At 42.0% G+C, this 21,137-nt stretch overlaps 1 protein-coding gene and 1 long non-coding RNA gene across 8 annotated transcripts in view; one reads left to right on the top strand and one right to left on the bottom strand.

Moving 5' to 3' along the window:
- LOC141928048 (uncharacterized) overlaps positions 1 to 20,432 on the bottom strand; it is a 28,873-nt gene extending 8,441 nt beyond the window's left edge. The window contains exons 1-3 of the long non-coding RNA XR_012624656.1: positions 20,303 to 20,432; positions 13,824 to 14,712; positions 5,967 to 6,072 (exon numbers count right to left, since the gene is read on the bottom strand). This is a non-coding gene — a long non-coding RNA (uncharacterized LOC141928048). The remainder of the gene's footprint in view (positions 1 to 5,966; positions 6,073 to 13,823; positions 14,713 to 20,302) is intronic.
- A 202-nt stretch (positions 20,433 to 20,634) lies between these two features.
- Positions 20,635 to 21,137, top strand: part of SLC6A6 (solute carrier family 6 member 6) — a 118,094-nt gene continuing 117,591 nt past the window's right edge. For all 7 annotated transcript variants that reach the window (XM_074835654.1, XM_074835659.1, XM_074835661.1 and 4 more), the window contains exon 1: positions 20,635 to 20,827. The gene's annotated coding sequence lies outside the window, so the exon portion shown is untranslated. The remainder of the gene's footprint in view (positions 20,828 to 21,137) is intronic.

Below are 21,137 nucleotides of genomic sequence, written 5' to 3' on the forward strand. Positions count from 1 at the left end.
TCCCTCTCACTCTGGGATTAATGGTGTGAAGTTATCATTAATTAATATGACTACATGATTATATTACGGATTGAACTATTCTTCTTGGCTGGTATTTTAATTGGCACTGTAGGGCTGGTATTTTCTAAGGACTTCAGAAAATGCAGTCAGCAGTCATTGTGCATTGATGTTCACTGGGTGTTCAGCTCTTTGTCTCTTTTTAAAAATCACAGCCATGAAACATGGTAGAAGCCAAATTTTTCAGTAGTGCTTCCAAGCAGGTGCACACAGTTTTTCAGGCTTAGCCACTTGACTTATCTGTACGAGCGTGCTTTGTTACTGGCATTGGGTTATTAGCTATCTCTAGTGTCCTGTAAGGAAGAGGTGCAACACAAAATACTTAATCTGGTTCATCACAGAGATGGGGTGAGGAGCAAAAGTCAGACTTGACAGTTCCATTGCCAAGCTAAATGTATCCTTATGTTGAATACAAAATGTTTTTTTTCTTTCTGATAGTGTAAGCCCACCCCATTTTTACAGTTTGACTAAAACGTTTCCATTCTGCTTTGAGAAAACTTTAAATTTGGACGCATTGCATATAGTTTTACATCTTACTAACGTGATCTCATAGTTTGAGTCAGAAGTGATATAAAGCATTTAGTTTCTTGTCACAACAAAAGATTTCAGCAGAGACAGACTGAAAATTATGCAGACAGTTGGGCATTAGAGAACAGAGCTGTAGGTGTGATTCTGAGTTCTACTATCATGCGATTCTGGACAAGTTATCTGATACTTTTTTCAAGCCTGTGTTTTCCAATCTGTAAAGTAATATGATGGTATCTGTCTTTTTATAAGTAGTTCTTTTAAGGTCTAGGAGTTGAAAGGTCTGAATATGTGCTGGGGGGATCTATAACTATTACTGGCCAAACAATAGGGCTAACTGCAAGTCAAGAAGCCCTTGAGTGGTACTGTTGTTTAGAGGTAAATTAGCCCCATTCTTGCACTTCAGCTCAAGTGCCTTTTATTGCCTGAATACAAAATTCATTGTAAACAGAGCTGAATTGGGCTCCTGAGAGGGAGACAGGGTGTCAGAGCTTGTCTTTCTCTGCCTTTTTGCTTGCAGGTTTAAGTTGTGGTCATGTAGTTGGTACCAGGGAGATACAGAATCAGGTGGATCTGTTGAACACAAGCATCTATTCTATGAGGCACAGTTAATGTGAAGACTCGGTGCTCATCAAGTTGAATTAAAAAGCTGGAGTGTAAATCTGACAAGCTTCAGATCAGCATCCTAGAGTTTAAAAATAGTGTCAGCCCCCTGCCCTGTCATGGCACTCTTTTGGGAGCCAGCAAAATACAAGATTAATTGTAGAGGCTTTTAACATGATGCTGGTGAGGCTTTGAGTGGAGCTCTTGGCTAGCATCATGTAACGGTCATCTACAGTTCCAGGGAGTCCCACCATCCACCAGAACAAAGACCACAAACCTGGAGACTAGTGTGCAGTAAGTCAGCTTTGCTCCTTGGGCTTTGCTTGTGAGATGCTGTTCATTGCTAGGAGCATCCATGTGAGCTCACCACCCGCCTTTCCACAGAACTTGGTGGTGGGCAACAAGATCAGCTGAGCTAGAGCTAAGGAGCACTGCTTGACTTGCTCACTCATATTTTTTTTATTTTTAATACATCACAAAGCAGAGACGGTGTTATCACAAATAGTGACAGTGACACTGTTCTCTCTGCTTTGTACACGATGGCCTTGCTGTTGTATCTAGCGCAATATAGAGCTCACCCCTTGGCCTCTTGGTTTGCTCTGCCTATGCACACTCTAGGCCCCATGCATCACTAAGCCTGACTTTTCTAGGGAGGACTAAACCAGAGACCCAGGATCCTTCCCTCCTCCCTTCCCCCAGGTGAAGAGGAGTTTGGAGCTGGATACCGTTTCTGCTCAGTTCTGTCTGTACCAGACTGTAAGGTCATCGGGGAAGGTGGCAGATGCCAGGCTGGATCAATAGCCCATTTAATCTGTTAACCTGACAGTGGCCAGACCTTGGTGCTTGTATTGGTACATTCATTTATAAAGCTGCCTGGGGCTTAATGAAAGCTTACAACAAGGGCACTAGGGCCGGTCTGCCTGAGCTGAAGTGTCACATGAAGAGGATAAGTGGGGGAGAACCTGCTTTAGCGAGAAGTTTCTTGCAGCCATGGACAGTTTGACTGGCCTAACACTGCAAGGGCTTTTCCCTTGCCTATTCTTTGATCTAGTGTAGACAGGTCATTTCAGGGGACTCTTGTTTATCTTTGAGCTTTCAAAGGATCACAAAAGCACAGAGCAGTACAGAGATAAATAACCTGTGTTTGTTTAACGTTATGGAGTGTGTAGAACTGCTGTTACCTGGACTGCATGCAAAGGCCTCTTTCAGCTCCTATTTTCATAACTATGTGGGCATGGTTATTTGTAAAAGCTCAATTGCTGTATGCAGCCTTGAAGATCAAATGCTGCTCTCAATCCCATAAGCTTAATTAACATATAGTTAGGCTGATATGTCAGAAATGTCGTTGAAGCTGCTCAAGTACTGCAGCAGTGTGCCTAGATGTAAAAAGAGAGAGACACACATGAAGGCATGATAAAGGAGATTGCTAGGCCAGGAGTGCTACAAATGGCTTGACTGTAATAATGATCTCTCAGTGTCTGTGTTGCCAAATGTTTTTCCTACATTTTGGATCAACCTTTCCATTGAAATCACTGAACTTGCTTCTTGCCTGAGCACAGGCTTGGCTTGACTACAGGCCAGTTGGCCTCTTCTGGCGGCTCATCCTTCACCTTCAGCATCCTACCTCTGATGGCACAGGACAGATGTTCCCAAGGAATATCCCTTCATCACATGGATGGGAATCATCACTTTTGCTCTGATTTCTTGGAAATTGGACTTTTAGGTGCACAAGGATTGTGAAACAGAGGTTGGAACATGCCGTTTTACCAGACCTCCTCCTGTGTCAGCTGTCACATCCATAGGCAGAAGAGATCATGCCACACATGCCCTCTCAAGTCCCCTTGGGTGGGGGATAGTGGGATCTTTCAAGAGCAGGAATTGTTTAGTCCCATCTTCTCCACTTTGACAGCGATACAAATGTCTGTTACCCAAAGGCTATTTAGGAAGAAGCATGGCATGATAATAAGTGAATATCGAAAACAACATCTTGTGACCAAATATTATGAAATCAACAGACCACAAAAAAATAGCAGAAGTTGCTGGGGCAGATTCCTCCTTTGCTTTCATGTGACTATCTAATCTACCCTGACCTGCCAAGTTATTTGAAAGGATCTTACTGTCTGAGCTTAGGACATAAATATTATAGCACCTCTCTGTATTTGCTAGTGTGGGTACAGAAAGGAAAACACATACCAGGAGGAGATTGGTGCTGGTAATGCAATTCACTGTTACAGCTCTTTAGAGGCAAAACTCATGATAATGATCTTGTCTGAGTTTTGAGAAGATTAAATCTAGGAAATTTTTAGGATATAGTTAGGGGGTTTTATTATTATTTGTTCTGAGAAACAAGTACCTGCTATTAATGGGAGCTGCCTAACTTCATCACATCTGCCAAGGAAAGAGAGTACCTGACCTTCTTTGTAAGACACCTAAAGCAGAGATTATCCTTAATTATCCTCAATATTTGTCCTATAAATTGTCCTGCGGCAGTTACAGGTGTGCCCTGGCATAGGGTGCAGGGAGGAGTGCCCTGAAGGCATTCTTCCCTGGGGTGGCCCTGGGAGGCAGTGTGTGTGCCCCTGCCAGCTGATACACTTGCTGAGGTCAAAATCCTTCCTCAGCTTCCCCCTTTTTCCAGTGATTAGTAATCAAGTTGCTGAGCTTTACCACAAATAACCTGTTATCATCACCTGATGTCTCACTCCAGGTGCTGCTGCTCTGGTCAAGAGCAGGGCAGAAGCCAAGTCTGCCCTTCTCTCTCTTGTGTGCCATGGGGAAATGGGGATGTCTCCTGCACTCTGGCCCAAGGTGGGGTGAGTGGGGAGGGAGGGAGTGCTGTATTTCCCCATATTCCCCCGACAGGGTGGAGAGTCCAAGTTACAACTGAGTAATCACAGCCAGCCCCAGACAACTCACTCATTCCACGAAGCTCTCACAAAATGTGATTAATTACATGATAAGAATAGAAATAGCGTTGTGCAGGGGTTAACCACGTGTGTGTCCTTCGCGTGGCCCAGTGCTGCTCATGTTCTCCAGCTGCTGCAGACTTGCAGTCTCTAAGACCCCACCAGTATGAGAGTAAAATTGGGGCCTTAACCTATCTTCTGAGATCCCTAAACTTTTCGACTTGGTGGTGTAATTCCCTGGAAGTGCACTGTAACTTGCTTTTCTTTTTGAGGTTGTGGTTTTAGAGTAGAATTGTTTTCATCACACAACCACTTGGTGCCTGATGTGGATGGAAAGTGGGGACGGGCAACGAGTGAATGTGTGACCACAGTGTAATGAGTTGTAATCATCAGAGTGATGTCATTGTATTGGTAGTGAAGATTATGAAGATATGTAGATTTGTTACCTTTCTTAGAAGGTATTTCAGTCACTAAAGAGTCTGACTTGATGCATTTAATTTCTTTGCCTTACCTGATTGTAGAACTGTCCTGGCTAAATATCTGTCATCTTCTATAGATGTTTTGGAACTGTCCTCTCCTAAGCCATCATAAAACCATCCTCCCTTTTTATGTCTGGAATTCAGCCCTGTCCTGATTGAGCAGAAAGTCCCATTCTTCAGAGCCAAGGAGGAACAGTTTTATTATAAGTTTACATAACTTGAAATACTAAAGGGCCCTAAAATTGGCAGTGTGGAAAACTGCACAACTTTATAAACCATCCAGGCTCCAGCACAGAGAGCAATTTATCCTTGTCATGTAACTCCACAGCGCCAGCAAACAATGCACAGCTCTGTCAGCCTTTCATGAACTTTTTGGTCAACATGATGAGTTTCTTAAGAAATAAAATATCCCATCATCACCCAGGAAGAGGTATTTTAGACCAGCTTTAAGGCACAAACTGAATCAGAGTTTACAGAGTTATCTCTTCAAGTAGAGTTGTACGGTAGGGAAACAGTTTTCTTACAGAGCAGTTTACCTGTCTAAGTTTAAAGTCTGTGCTGTCTTAAGGTGTCCTTTTCAGGCCTAGAAACAAAAATCCAGCTGTCAACTTGCAGATGAGGTATTCAAGGGCAGAGGGAATTTCTTTGTCACTATAAAGCAATCACCATGTGCCCTGAAGCATTAGGTTTTCTTACTAGGCTACTTAATTTTTATTAAGATCTAGTGAGTTAATTATACCAAAATTCACTGTTTCTTTCTGAAGAGTTTATTGAACAATTTCCCCCAAATTTGCTTGTATCTACCAAGCTCACTGGGTACTTTTAAATCAAGTCCTCTCGTTTTTACTAAGATTTGCCAAATTTATTTTGCAGGTTGTCTCAGTGTGAAAGGTGTCATGAAGTCCACCTCTACCAGGCCAGCTAGGAATTGTCTCAGGCTTTCATGATTGGGAAGAAAGTGGGATGTATAGGATCTGGTGAAGAAATGAGGAATGCATTTTATGCTTTAAGGTGCTCTGGGACAAACAGAACTGAGGTTGGGATCAGGGTCTCGCACTTTTGAGTAGCCACAGCTTATAACTTCTGTTCTGTAAGTGTCAGTGTTATTTAGAGTAAATACCAAGTATTTGGGAGAGAGATGAGAACAGAGGCCTAAGAAAGGTAAATTCTTTTCTTAGTGCGGGGAAATCGCAAGGGATCCAAGGACTCTGAAATACCCTTCCAGGTCACCAATTCAGTCCATCCTAATACAGCACTTTGTTATCATTGCGTCCCACAAAATAATTCTGCTATTTATGTACCACACTGCTGTACAGCCCTCAAACCTGCTGGTGCCATCTCTGTGCATTTGAAAGTAGATGCCCCACATAAGTGACTGCTGCCTGCAAGAACCCACCTTCTCAGTGGCTCTTGATCAGCTGCCTCAGTGGATGGCAGAGGACAGCTTTTGTTCCTCAGAAGCGCAGGTCTGCCCATCCTTGTTCCTTCTGCTTCAAGCTAAACTAACTCAAAGAAAAACGTGAGGGTCAACGTGAGATGTTACTCGGGAGCAGGGACCATGACATAACTTCTCATCTGCATTAGCTAACTCCTGGGACAAACCCCAAGACATGGTCCCTTCAGATCAGCTTGACGTGCATGCACTGGCAAAGCATCATGGATGCTTAAGCAACTGTTATCAGATCTCTGTTTATAAATACAAGATTTTTAATTTGGCTTGAGTGCTTAAACTCACTAGCAGGCAGGCTTCCCCCCCCCCAACAAAAGCACAATAACAACCACCACGAACAATCACTGTTTCACCTCTCCCACATTGGCTATTAATAATGTTAATTTACTTCCTTTGAGAGATACCATATGTTCCCTTTCCTGATCCCTCTACAGGCATAAGAAAAAACTAAGGAAATTAGAGAGACTCCATAACACTGATGGCAACATCCAATGTCTTATCAGGCTTCCTGTTGTTGGGAGTATTGTTTTCCTTTAAAGATTAATATTTACAATGGTTACTTAGTTATCTTAGTTCATTTGGTGACCATTAAAGATTCCAGCCCTGAATGCGATGAATGAACCTCCTTTTATTTGTCCTTGATGACTTATTTGTCTTGTGCCTCATCTGGCTGAAAATCAAGAAAAATAATTATTGGGTTGGGCTTTTACTGCCATTTCATATGAGGGCTCAAAGTGCATGTTTCTGTTTGTTTTAGAATGGGAGCCCTTACCCACTGTTTCTGCTGATGTGTGCATATTTAAGAATATATGTTTTGTGATTAGAAGCAAAGTTAAGAAAAATAGAGGAAAAATACTATTTTAAGCTGCATGCCTGGTTATAGTATTCCTTGGGGGGGAAAAGGAGGATATTTCCCATTTCATCCACAACTGCAGCAGCAGCCGTATAGGCTCACCAAAGTGGTCTTTGGTGGGACAGAAGAGTCGGTGTGTGCCTGGTGGCTGTGCACGGACTAAAGAAGTAACAGTCCAGTCCAGGGCCTGTCCGTAGCTTTCCCTTGTGTGTCAGCTGAAGTTCAGAGGAGTTTCTCAGCAAGGGCAAAAGGCACAGTCATTCTCCCCTTGTATTTTTAAATAAAAGCCCAAAGGCACAGCAGGGAGCAGTCACTCAGTCTGACACGGATGGGGATCTCAATCCAGCTGCCTGCTTCCAGAGCTACAGAGGTGTTTCTAGGCCTCTTCTAGGCATGAGGGATTTTGAAGTCACCTTGAGTAGTCTTTGTCCCTGCTAAAGAGGAGCACAAAAATGTCCTTGTACTCACAGGGGTATTAGACCCAGCCCTGGAGAACAACACCAGAGACAGACATGGCCCATATTACAGATTGTTGCATTCTAAATTTGTGCCAGGTGCAGTGTTACAGCAGGGATGAACATGGATGCATGAGCAGTTTTCAACCTGTTCTGTTTTTCTCCTCAGCAAGAACTAAAGATGCACCTTGCCTTCCCTGGAAGTGCCTTCCCCTATCATCTCATCTTCAGCTGCCCTTAAAATGGATTAATTTCCATCTTTGAGTGGAGCCCCCACGAGTGCACTTCTGATGGTAACCCCCATGCTGGCCACCTCTCCACACGTCCTTTCTACCCCAGCCCACTGGTATTTTCTCAAGTCAAGTCCTCTGGACCACGAAGGCCAGGATTACAGTCAGGTCTGTTTGCAGCCCGGAGGACGACTCTGGAGTGATGTGATAATAATTTTGCAGCGTGCCTGCACGCTCTGCGTGTGAACTGCCAGACCCTTGCGAGCAAGCCTATTCTCAGACACAGTTGGTTCCTAGAGAAAGGATAATTTATAATCATGACATTTCCAAGGTTTCTCTCTATTTTTCTCCCCCTTCCCCCTCCTAGTGTTTGCCCTCATCCCAACTGGTGAATAAGGGACAGACCATTTCAGCTTTTATAGGGGGAGGCTGGTTTTCTGGTTCCTTTGCTGACTGCTGTCTCATCCTGAAACTGCATATTTGATGTGCTTTTATAATGAATTCATTTGCACCGTGACAGATGTTTCTGATATGATAAGAAATATGGCCTAGGGGCCAGTGGCGCTGTAGAGCCACTCGTATTCCTCACCTGAATTGCAAATGCGATGTTGCTTTCTTATCTGTTAAAAAACATGAGCAACTGCACATATAAATAATACACCACCAACTGCCAGCTGTTTGTGCCAATGACATTCTTCTTAAAAGAATAGCTCCCCCCATCATCTGTTCTTTTCCCTCTTGCAGAAAATCTGGAGCTCTTTTGCAAGTGCAGCAGAAGAGATTTTTTTCCTCTTTAAGCTGCAGGCAGAGCAGTTACTTTAAAATAATTATGTATGAGAAAAAACAGCTTCCATATTTATGACAGAGGTAGTACCTGATATTTTTCTTATACTTCCTTGTCCTTTTTCTGCATATCTCTCTGTACACAAAAGAGAAACTGTCAGTGCTGCTTTCTCTTTCTTGGCAAATCCTTTTTACAGAGCTCACTGTCTTTCAGCAGTTTCAGGGTTTCAGTTCTGAATAGTATGGAAGAAAGTTATTTAGTGTTTAACTCTTTTTTTTTTTTTAATGTGAAAGAGAATGGTGTCTTTTGTCTTAAGTTTTGTAAAAGGTTGCTTTTAGATACCTTCAAGGTAAAACCACCTCTAGAATCCCAGACACAGAAGCAAACAGGCCTGCTCACTTGGTAACCTTTACTACTAAGTCTTGCAATCAGCAGAACTTAAAAATACTACCAGGTGAAGTTGTTCTGGTAATTGATCTGCTCCATGTTTTATTAGGGTAAAACTGAGAAACACTTTTCAGCATTTTGCCAGCTCCAGGCAGAGATGTATTTCTGTTACAAATGACCTTCTGGGAGAACTTGACTGCGGGGACATGATTCATTGGCAGCCTGCTGGTGACAGCCTTGTTTCTATTGTTCTAAAACTCTGGTTTCACATTTCTCCTGTTAGATAAGCTGCAACCATTAACTACACAGTGAGCTACAAATAAAGTGTGATGTAAGAATTAAGCTTATTATCTGATTGGCAGCGTGGGCCACTCTTCCAGGTTAAGGGTTTGAGCAGATTTTTTTTTTAACAAAACTTTGCCTTTTATTACATTTCTGAAAGCATTGTCCTTCTAAAAGATAAAATATGCTTTTGGAAGCTGCAGTGTGTATATATAGTGTGAGCTATAAATAGTCTGGAGCTAGTTCTGCACAGTACCAGTGTGCAGAGATATTAAGGACAGATTCTGATCTTTATAGCTACACTGGGGCTACTGAGAGTCTAAAGCAGTGGCTTTTAAATTTAATTCAGTATGTTCAGATTCACACCAAAATCAGAATCTGGCTGGGGACTTTAAATGTGTTTTGAGGAAGAAAGGAGTTTGGCGGCCTCAGCTCAATCTTAGTTTTAGTTGGAGATTACATATCAATTTCTGGAACTGTTCTTTGGGACTAATACCAAGGCAAATGAATTCACTTTTAAATGAGGAATGGCTTGATTATCGTGCTAGCTGAAAAATAGGTCTACATACTCCCACAGCTCAGCTGCTGTAAATGGATGTACATAAGGATTTAGAAATGGTTGCTATTCAGCTCCTTCTGACGGTAAGATGACTTTCAGCAATTGAATGATTTATGATAAGTTGATATTCACACAGGCTATTCAACTGCCAGGATAAAGACACACAATGGCTGATCAGTCTCTTTTTTTCTTCAGGCATAAACTGGTTGCAGGCTGACATTGGAAACAAGTTCTCTGGCTGAAGTGTTATCTTACCTGCTGCAATGGGGTGGGGGCCGTGGTGAGGGGGAGAAGAAAAGTACCTGTTTATAATGGGTTATTGACCGTGTGTTATCTCTTCTGCTGTAAAATCTTAATGGGACAAAGCATGGTAGTATTATTAAGGGCATATAAGGCAGGGTCAATGCCAGGGTATTAACCTTACTTAGCAAATTTGTGATAAATATAATAGATCTCCTGTTTCCTCAAGGAGTTTTACAGCAGCTTCTGGTCATGCATTAGAACTTGCTGCCCTCCGTTGCATCCTCTCTTACATTTGGACAGCAAGGAGAAGGGCTGTTTGCACCATTTGCTTGTGCCCTTTAACTTCAGTGCAGTTTTGAGGCCTAATTCTGGGTGTCTAAATCCTCTTTTAAGCCCATCAGGTATACCTAAGAGAATGAGTGAGGCCACCTATGCAGTGAAGCCTGAGGTGGAGATGATGAAGGCTGCTGAGCCTCAGTGGTACGTGGCAGAGGGCTGCATGGTCAGCCCTGCCAAAGCATTTTAGGGTTTAGTTCTGTGGCAGCTTGCTGTGCAGTGGATCACAGGATTCAGCGGAGCAGCTTTCATTCATACTTGTGAATTTTTGGTTCCTTTTGGAGTATTCTCTTGAGGTATGTGGTGATCTCGGACATAACTGAAGGCACGTAGTTTCCTTCTGAGGATGATCTGTCCTGTAAGATTTACACTTAAACGCATCAGACTTTCCAGTCACCTTTACCAGCCAGTTCATTTAATAAACTTCTCACTCTTGTGGCAGAACTTGATTCCTACTTGCACTTAGTCTTTCACATGCTGTCCTGACAGCTCTCGGAGGCTGTAGAAAGGGAGCAGAAGAGGCAAGAGCAACCCATTTTGTATACTACTTCCAGCTCATGAAATGCTGCACAGGGACACTGCAAATGGGCTGTACTGAAATGCACTGCAGTGCAGGGCCCGTTGTGGACATGGGGAAACAGAGCACATCTTCGAGCTGTCTTCAAGGTGCTCTAGTTCATGCCAGAGAAAAGGAAGGAACCTGCAAGGATCTAAAAATCCCTTTGTCCCTCTAAAACTGCTGTGCCCCCCTTTCTCTCCTTGCTATGCATATGCATCTAGGATAGCTGGGAACAGGGAACTGCCTTTCCACAGATGCACCAATGCTTCCAGAGCAGTGACACATAAATCTGGAAATTAATAAAGCATAAGATCTCAAAGCACACCAGTGCAGCTCACTCAAATCTCATTGCTATGAGCTCCTACTGGGCACAGCCAGGCATTAGCCAGGGGCAAGGGGAGACCCTGCTACTCCTCCTGAGAGGTGACTGAGCCCACCCAGCAGTCTCTGCCACACTCCTGGGTTTAGCTCTGGCTGTGCCTTTCCCTGTCTGCATGTCAGTCTGCATCCCTGAACAGTCTCTGTTGCTTCTTCTGAAACAACAGGAGTTGGCCAGATATAAACCCAGCCTTCCTTTCCAGTTCTGCTCCATCATGTGGTAAATGTATCAATCCACCAACCATTTATTCTGGTGGTTCTGCTTGTCAGCAGTAGCCCTGGAGTTCAAACTTACAGGTGACCACCTTTCACTCCTTAGTCTTAGCTCTGGTGCTGACTGTGGAAACATCTCCCCCTGTCTTCAGTTTGTTCCAGGCAGAGAAGGGAGTTTCTGTGACAGGCATAGTTCTGTTATTTATCTAGGCAAGTCTGAGAATTTTCCCAAAGAATTTGTGAAATACTCTCTGAATGATCAGTGGCACAAACATGTGACTCCAAGTCACTGGACAGCAAGCTATTTAAAAAAGCAAGTCTGAAAGACTATCTGGTGTTAGAAAGCACTTAATTTAGAGAAGTGCCCATCTTGTGAGTATCATGTCATGAGACAGTATTGCAGTGTTCCTCAAGGGTAGCGCACAGTTCTGCTTTTGTGCATGAACGTGGATAATGCTATGCTGAACGTAAACGTGTTCAGATACAGGTTCAAATACCTATGGCCTGTGGTGTCATGCCCCCCCCCACCCCCCCAGCTGCTTGACCCCAGCATCACTGGGCTGTTCTGTTGATTCATATTGTCTCATCCACTACTAGTTTCAGGTTCCTTGATCTTGTTTTGGCATTTGTGCCTTTTAGCATGCTCAAAGAAAGTTGTTTTAATTTCAAGTTTGTAGGATCATTATCATTTCACAGATGTGGATAAAATGTTTCTGTCTTTGGGATTGAAGATTTGGTGTCTCAGATGTGATCTGTTATCATCATGTAGTTAAGCTTCTTACTTTAAGAACTGGTGGAGTAAGACTCGCTGCTCTCATGTCGATACCTAGTTGCTCTCGTTTTCCATGTCTCTGTTTTTTGCTGGGCTGGTTTAGGGAATAGTATGCCAATGAAGGGCAAGAAATAACAAACTGATGAATTATTCCTTTTGCATCCTTGTTGCTGTTTCAAAGAGTTCATCTCTTCCTTTCAAAGATTACGTGGATTTTTCAGTTTCACAAATAAGATCTTATTTTGTCTAGATTCTTTCCCTTTGACAGGTACAGGATCACACAGGAGGACCTGTGAACTTTCTGACAGTCATGCACTTACCCAGAACTAGAGATTTTGAGTCAATTCCCTTGCCACTTTACAAGATTCTTTCACCACTGTTTTTTCCTCTCTATATAGTTTATATGGTTAATGGGCCCAGATTCAGAACTGATATATGAGTAAAATGAGCAAACATGATTATCTTTCCTGTAATAAATTGAGCAGAATGAGTCCCGTAGCATCATTCTGTCTACAGTCCTTGGCAGTGGGAGCCTTACCAAGATGTGCCAGCTCCATTCTCGTTCCTCTGGGAGGGCTGTCAGATTGGCCAGCAGAGTTCTCTTTATACTTTCTCTTCATCCTTTGCTTTGTGGCTGCTACATGATTGCATGCAAGGCTTCTCTTTTTTCAAAAGCACTTCCATCTTTTACATATCTCTCCAACCTCCCCCCACCCTTCCCCAGATTATTCTGTTTAGGAAAGGCCTTCTGGTACCCTGAAGTCTAAAACACATAGATTGAAGGTATCTGCTGGAGTCTTGTCTGTGCTGCCAGTGGTAGGAGAGACCTTGGGCATGTAATGACATGAACTGCTATGGTTATATGTGTTTTTGAAAGCTATAATGGAGACCTAGCTGAACGCCACTCCCTTATCCTCTGACATTCACCTTTTCTAAAAAGTATTTGCTAGTGTCATATTCTAGTGGATCGATAAAGCATATGAAGTTGCTACTAGAAAAAAAATCCTGAATGTATCTCTACTACCTTTCAACACTTCCACATGCTGTTTGTTTTTGAGTCAGCAGGAAGAGCCCAAACATTAGCTGAATGGTCTTGTAATCTTCAAGAGAAGAACCTCTGTACCAAGCTGCAGGAGTCTCTTTCTTAAAAGGCCCCTTTATATTTTCTTGGATGTTTTACAAATGTTGCAGCTGTACATGAGAACTTCATCTAGATATGAAATATACACTTCAAAGTGTGCTTCTGTACACCACTAAACCAGGAGCCTGTGCATTTGATAAATCAAATGGGAGTCAAACCTGATTATACAGACACCATGTAGCTACAACAGCTATGATTCAGTTTTTCAGCCATGAACCTTTGATAGCAAGCCTTTTCTTAAAAAAGAGGGTTTATCTCCTATACTGATCAAAATCTTTTCAGTTGTCCATCTGCTTTTTTTTTCCTAAATTCCATCTAGCCCACGCAGAGTCGCAGAGTTTGGGACCACCAATCCTCCTTTAATGCACAATTATTTTAATTTTGGTATCTCTTTTCCATTTAACAGTACAGTTTTTCCTTTATGTAGAACATTATTAATGAAGATGCACATTTTCTAACCATGAGGTTGGGTTAGTATCTACAGATTTGGGATCTGTCCAATGCTCCAACCTCTCTGGAAAAATTTTAAATTCTGTCCTAGTTGAAGCAAATCCAAATATGTAAAAAAAAAAAATAAATATCCAACCACAACCAGACAACTCCCCACAAACCTGAAATCTCCTGTCCATCTGAACCCCTGAAATTGGAGAAGTCTCAGGCAGGGATTTTTCAGAGTATGCTCAACTCTGTAGCAATAACCACACCAGCTCTTCCAGCCTGATCACTTTGACATCTCCACCAGTTTTCCATTTCATAATGGCACAAGAGAAGATGGAAGGCAAACCTGACCTTGGTGCACTCTTATAAGCACAGTGTGTCAACAAAAGACAGGAAGAAAGAGAAAACCATTTGCAATTCAGTAGGGATCAGCAACCCTTCAGAAAGCGGTGTACAGTAGCAAACAAGTGATGGTCTCATGCAAATCATTACAGGATCAAGCCAGATCTTCTCCTCTCTGATGATTGTGCTCTGGTGCTCACCAAGTTTCATTCTAACAAAGTGTGACATCGTTTTCCTCATTTTCTGGCCTGCACTGCCATATTTGAGGGAAAGAGAAGCCCTGATGTTGGCTTCAGTGGTTGTCTTTCATGCTGAAATGTTTTCAGCCTAATCTTTTTTTATTGGCAGCAACCAAAGTCAGATGCTTAAAGCTCACACATGGAGACTGAATAATTGCAAAAAGGGGTTATACCCAACTGCCTTGTGTGCTCACACATGCCTGAGCGGTGCAAAGCCACAGACCCTGAGTGTCTTACTCCTCTCTGTCTCCTCTACTGGTCTTCAGTAACTTGATTGCCCTCATCTGCATGGGTGGTGGTGGGTCCTCTCATGCACTTATATTAACTGGTTCCACTTGGACACGAGATTTATATTCTGTATTTTCCCAAGGCAGGTATGAAGGCTGGCTGCTCCCAGGTGCTGCCACTGCTGCTAAGCTTCCAGCTTCCACTTTATATTCCCCAAATTCCAGCCTGGTGTGTCTAGGCAGATATCTCTTGGCTGTTTAAAGTGAAAAACAGTAACACTGAAATCCACTGAGGTCAAATAGAAAGTCAAACAACTGCTTTAGACTTAGAGTAAGAGAGTACCATGTGAGAGAGATTCTGTGGGCAGCAAAGCTAAAAGAACTGGTCTTTAATGCAGAAGTGAAACCACCTCTACAGAGACATGTAGACTGAGTAGGGAAATTATGTGAAAATAGGAGAAACAGGTAGTGGAAAAATTCCCAATGATTTTAATTCCAGGGAAATTCCAAAGCACAACTAGCTGTAGCATATCCAAGCTGCAAATGTTCTGAAGGTTAGCGTTTTCAGTAGCGTTTTCAAGATCTCTTCAAACCACTTTACCATTGTTTTCCCCTCCACTACCCTTCTACCAGTGAGCAGAGATGACAAAGCAGAGTTAGAAATCTGAATATTAAAATTTTCACTAACCACACATTTTCAGTGACCTTAAAGAGAAAGATGAACTGATGTGCAGAAAAGCAGCTATGAGAGTTCATCCAATTTCATGTGTGTGAGGCAGTGAGGATGGACGATGGGGTGGATGAAACCATGTTACTGTATAAGGAGTGATTTGGGTATAGTAACTTTTATATCTGAATCATCATGACATGCAAGTAGAGAAAACAATGACGTTTTCAGACTGCAGAGAAGCAAAATCTCTGCTTCATCTAGACACAGCTAAACTTTGCAGCCGAGTGCTTAATGCCATACCAGGTCAGTTTGGGATATAATTGTCTTTAACCAGAACAGTCAAAAGTTAGAGTTCACTATCTGCTGTCTGAGTGACACCCAGAAATTCTTTCCAGACTTAAAAACAAGCAAAGAGACAAGTTTGAACCTGAACTTCAGTGTAATCATGCCACTCAGGAGCATAAACAAACATGTCACCAACTGGAAAATTATTCTTGAGGTGTCACTTTTGACTGATCAGATGAGAAGTTTCCAAAGTTAGGGTCACGACCCCGAGAAGCGCTGATGGAAGAGAGGTCACGAGCCCGGAAATGAGGTTGCAAGCTGACAAGCTTGGGAACTGCTGATGTAGACAGATAAATGGTCATGTCAAGGGAGTCCCCTTGGAATACCCTTTTTCCCCTCTCCTGCCTCAGAAACAGTAACTCGAGCGAGTTTTAAAGCTGACAAGACTAGCCTGTTTATAGCACGCTGCTGTATTTTTAAAAGCAGATCTCTGGAAATGAGCCCAAGATGATTAGAGAGATGGGAGCAAGGAAAGCTCTGGAGGAAAGGATGTGGGAGGAGAAGGGGAGGAGAGGCAGGGCTGTGGGAAACAGGATCCGCCAAGCAAAAGTAAGGTTCAACAGTGTTGATGGGAAGAAATGGAGGCTTTTTAATGTTGTAGTGAAGTTTTAATTTGGAAGGTCAGATTCCTCTCCCAAGAGGTGTGAGGGATGTGCTTGTGTTCCACCTCTGTGAAAAGCCCCTGGTGCTGAGCTGGGTACCTTGCTGTGGAAGCTAACCTAGGTTTGGGGAAATTAATATGTGGCCAGAGTAAGGTCTGTACAGCTAATGTATATGCAAAAATAAGGTAGTGGTCTTTGAGTGAGTCTCTCAATGGCCTCCTTTACTGTCCTTGTATTTCAAAAGCTACGCCCTGAATTTACATGTGTTAATTGTTATTTGGAACTTTGGTGATTTACTTTATAATGCTCATGCAATGAAAAAAAGTGGAAAATACAAGCAGACTGGAAAATTAGTGTAGCTTATGCTACTAATTTTGTATCTTGTCATTATTAAAAAAAAATTTTTAAGTGTTAAGAATGTTTGATAAAGGTCTCTAAATGTTGAATATTGAAGATTTTTTCATGTTAGCACTAATAAGCAGTTGTTGGTGGTATAAATGTTCATCCCAGACCAGGGACTGGTAGTGCCTCTGTTACTAATGGGAGCCCTATTTCTCAGAAAGCCCCGCAGAACCACCTTGTGAGCATGGGATTGCTGTCACACTTCCCGTGTTGGGGTCTCTGCAGTACAAGTCTACTTGTAGCCAAGCCTCTGATATTTGTGGGAACCTGCTGAACTCTTCTCTGGAAATCACAGAAACTAAACAGAGTGCCAGTAATCAGGTGGGCTTTTATAATACCAAACTAGCATCAGTACAAGAAGAGCATCAGCATCATGAAATGGATAACTTGAACAATCCCAGGGCGTGGAGGAGACAAGCAATAGATTTGGGGCAATTAGGAGGGAGTATAACAATTTGTTTCAATTCAGGGGTGGGAAATAAGCCTGGAGGTTGATAAGTCAACACAGACCATCATTGAAAAGCAAACATTAGGTCCGTGTGGTGCAATACCTAGCTGTGGCTACGTGCTAGGTACAATGTAGAGGTAAAGTCAACACCATTATGTGTTATTTACTTAATAGTGTTGGGAAGTATTTGTGGACAGGAAGTTTTTGCAGCCAGCTGCAGCCAGTGGGTTTCCTGGGTGCTGTCTTTCAGGCTCAAAGATGGAGGGACTGGTCCTGCTCCAGTGCTGAGCAAGGTGTTGTGAGCCAGTGCTGGCCACAGGGAAAGGCAGAAGTTGCCTGTTTGCCCCAATTACAATTACAGGGACTAAAATATTGACCCACAGCCATAGATGCTAGAGAGAGAAAGCCAGGAGACGGTGGTGTGAGCAAGACCCTGAGAGCAAGGAGAGGTAGGGTTTCTTGAGCCTTAAATCCCGCTGGAGGGGCAGACCTAGGGACTTCTCAGCAAGGAAACTCTCTGCTGCTGCTTGTTTCTAGCAAGATAAAGATTTTGTCAACCTTTTTATGACTAAATTAATTTATGCCAAGCCTGTACACCTTCAAATAGCAGCTAATAGGTCAAGCAAGTGATGCCTAGTCTTCATGCCTCTGTGTCAAAGGCCTTGGGAGCTTTGCTCTCGAAGTCACCTAGTTTTGCAGGATGGTCCAGACTGAATTTATAGGAAGACTCAGTTAAGGTTTCTATGTGTGTATCTCTTAAGTGCAAGCCATAGAGATTGTTCACAGATGTTGTGCTTCAGCCATGACCAGACTGGTGCAGAAGCAGACATCAACAGTTCTGGTGATCCAGCATGGACCAGTCCTCACAAATTTTTTTCCAGGGTTTAAACCAAGCCTTTGGTTTCTTTGAGAAATTTGAGCTTTTATTTTTACAGGTACCTTTAGTTTTGGAGCTGCCCTTGAGGCTGTTTGGAATCCATTGAAACATGCTGAACTCTAAATCAGAGGTTTCTGTATTTCACATCAAATGCACAGAAATCAGGTATGAGGTTTCTGCTTCAATCATGTGGAAGTTTGTTTTAACTTCCAAAGCATACTGTGGTTTTTTTAAGAAACTGATAAATTCTGTTTAATGTGGAGCTCAGAATTTATACTTTCAAGCAGCCTGTTTTTTCATATCAAAGTGTGTGACTTTTAGCTTCCCAAACATTTCCCCTTTTTCTGGTCTGCAAAATAACCCATGGGAACAAAAGTACAGATCTCACCATGATGCTTGAAATTGTCATAGTTTTCACATGTGACTAGTGACCATGCAAGGTAAAGAAAGGGTCTGGGGGGCATGTTACAGGATATTGATAGCCAGCTTGCATCATGACTCAAGTGTCTGGTGGCTTTAGTACAGTAATAATCTAGCCCTATAGCTGACCCAGTCCGTCTCTTTAGGTAAACTTAATCTCCAAATCTGCTAAGATTTTTTTGGTTTTCTCCTTGCGACCATCTGTAAACATCTCCAGGTATATGGCATCCTCTTTGCAGGGAAATTTTTCTAGAGGACTGACAGGAATTTTTGATTTTCACATGCAGTCTACCTATTCCCATTCTTAATTCTTCCTGTTGCTGCTGACTATAGAGCTCATCTCTGATGGCACCCTTAAAATAAACTGTTACCAAGTTCACATGTTAGTTGTCAATACATAATATAAGGGCTCGTTCCTGTCCTTCTAACAGAGTTCCTAGATACCGAGGGGAACTTTTCCTGGACAAAAAAACCCCAAAAAAACAAAGCTGTTTTCAGCCTATCAAAAGTCTGTAAATCTTCAGAATAAGTCCTTTACCCAAAATGTAATGCTCCCAGTTGAAAGCCAGGCATGAAAAAAATGCCAGATAAAAAACATGAGAAAAAATAAATAAGGGGCTCTTCTTGCTATAGGTTATTACGAGCAGAGCTGTAGAAACAGATCAATTCACTTAATGAAGTACCTTTGGAGTATAAATTCTCTGTTTGTAGACAGCAGACTACTTTTGTCTTTCAGTATTAACAGGGCTTCTCCTAAGGAGCTGTGACCTTTAATCTCATTATGTATGGATTTGTGTATGTGAATGTGGCATACAAATTTGTTACCAAGATACTATTTGAAGCAAACATCCTAGGGCCTTCCAAGTTGGCAAGTTGATGCTCATTTCTGAGTCATCTCAGCCCAAAATATTATTTTGTATTTTTATAACATTTTGGGCTGTAGAGGGAACATCAGCCATCTTATCTGACTGATGCTATCAGGTACTTTCCATTAGTTTCCTAATGTATATCCTAGAGACAGCCAGACACACACATAAGCCTGGATACAAATGGCACTGAAATTAAGCGGGATTCATTTTAGTTTATCAGAAAGGTGGAGCAGCTCGGCTAACTACAGCAACTGATCTATAGCAGGATAAGGCCTTGACAGGTTCTTTCAAGTTTGATGTAATTTGCGTCATCTCATTTGTTGCTTTCCTCATCTCCCATCTCCTTTCCTCTTCCCTGTATGTTGCCATCTTTTCTTAGTTTATGCAAACACACACTGCTACATGTAGACTTTTCTGCTGTGGCTGGCCCAGTGGTGGAACTGGGCAGGCTCAGGGCAGATCCAGGCATGGGCAGTATTCTCAACACAGAGACCATTTGTGAAATGATCTATGTCGGGTATAACATGTGTCATGGTTTCTGTTGTGTTGTTATTCCCTTGTTTCTAATTTTATATAATAGTGACTACTAATTAACAACCTGTTACCTAGTTCTGAGAGTTATCCTGGAATGTGGCCTTTAATAATAGAGGATTAATAAATGGCAGGACTGGCACCTCCAGTCCTGCACTCCTTCAAAGAATCCTTTAACAACGCACAAAATTTTTTGGTGCTCGTAATATCTATTTCTGAATTCCAGCTGCAGCTGAGGCTTTCTTTTTCATCCTGCTGGAGTTGCTGAGACTGTTTTATTTGACAGGGGAGTACATTCAAAGAAGAAATACTAAAATATGTTGAATAAAAGTATATTTAAAGCATTTCCACCCATTCTGAAACATAATTTCTCAAGATTCTGCAGAGTGTCTGTAGTGTAGCCAGCTGCAGTATTAATGGCACTTTACTGAAAAAGTACCAGAGCCTTGTAACTCTCATATAATAAGTGAATTGTAGATACTACTCTCAGCAGAAATAATTAGCAGGATATATACTGCGTTTTCCTCATAAAGAATGAGTCAGTTCTCCCACACTCGGAGCGTGTGGAAATTCTCAGAGAAAATGCAGCTGAGTGCACTTAATTATTATATTTCATTTAGGTATTTTTTGTTGTTGATAACAATGTCATCATAAATAATGAAACTTACGAAATTTCATACCTGTGTGCCAGCACATCCAAGCTTTGTAAAGGAAGGGTATGGCTGAATATTGCAGTTTTAGAAGATTAGCATAAGTTACAAGAATTATTTTCATTAACATAAATTTTGTGTAGGGCAACTATTTACCGAGAATTACCTTACTTTTAGTTTCCAGCAATCAGAAAGTGAAATTCTTACACATGTTTACAAGCAGGGGAAGTTGAACTTCAGGAAGTCACATGATTTCCAGTAACACCCCATATATAGACATTTAGGTGATGAAAGCAATGAAAAAAAACCTTGCTGTTACAAGTCTCCTGAGGCTGACATGTATTATCTCTATATAGCCATGCTCCCATATGTATGGCATAAGGCTCCTTCCCCCTTTGTTCCAAGAATTTATATCACTAGATATTTCGGAGAAGTCACAGTCCCAAACTGAATGTGTCGAGCTGATACAGGGGTGACTTTTCTCTGGAAGCTCACCGCGACTGTATCCAGTAGAAAGAAGAGTACAACCCCTTGTGTACCTGACTTAATGGCTAAGTAAGTAAGCAAATCTCAGCTAAATAACTGTGTAACAGAGGGAACAACTTTATCAGAAAAGTAGAATCTAGGAAAGGAAGGGTCTACTGTTAGCTAATAACTCTTAGATACGCATTTTCTACCTACTCTTCACCTCCTATTATTCCAAAATTACTACAAGTCTTGCTTCTTCCATTTCCCATGTAGGATAGGATAGCTAAGAAGAGATATTCTGAAATAATGTGATACATGTTTACAGTGTTTGATAAATAATATAAAAATTTGCTTTTGTTGATAATCTTTCCTGCATGGGCTGAGGTCCTTGTTCAGC

The sequence above is a fragment of the Strix aluco genome, chromosome 11 (genome assembly GCF_031877795.1).
Source record: "Strix aluco isolate bStrAlu1 chromosome 11, bStrAlu1.hap1, whole genome shotgun sequence".
In the NCBI taxonomy this organism is placed as follows: domain Eukaryota; kingdom Metazoa; phylum Chordata; class Aves; order Strigiformes; family Strigidae; genus Strix; species Strix aluco.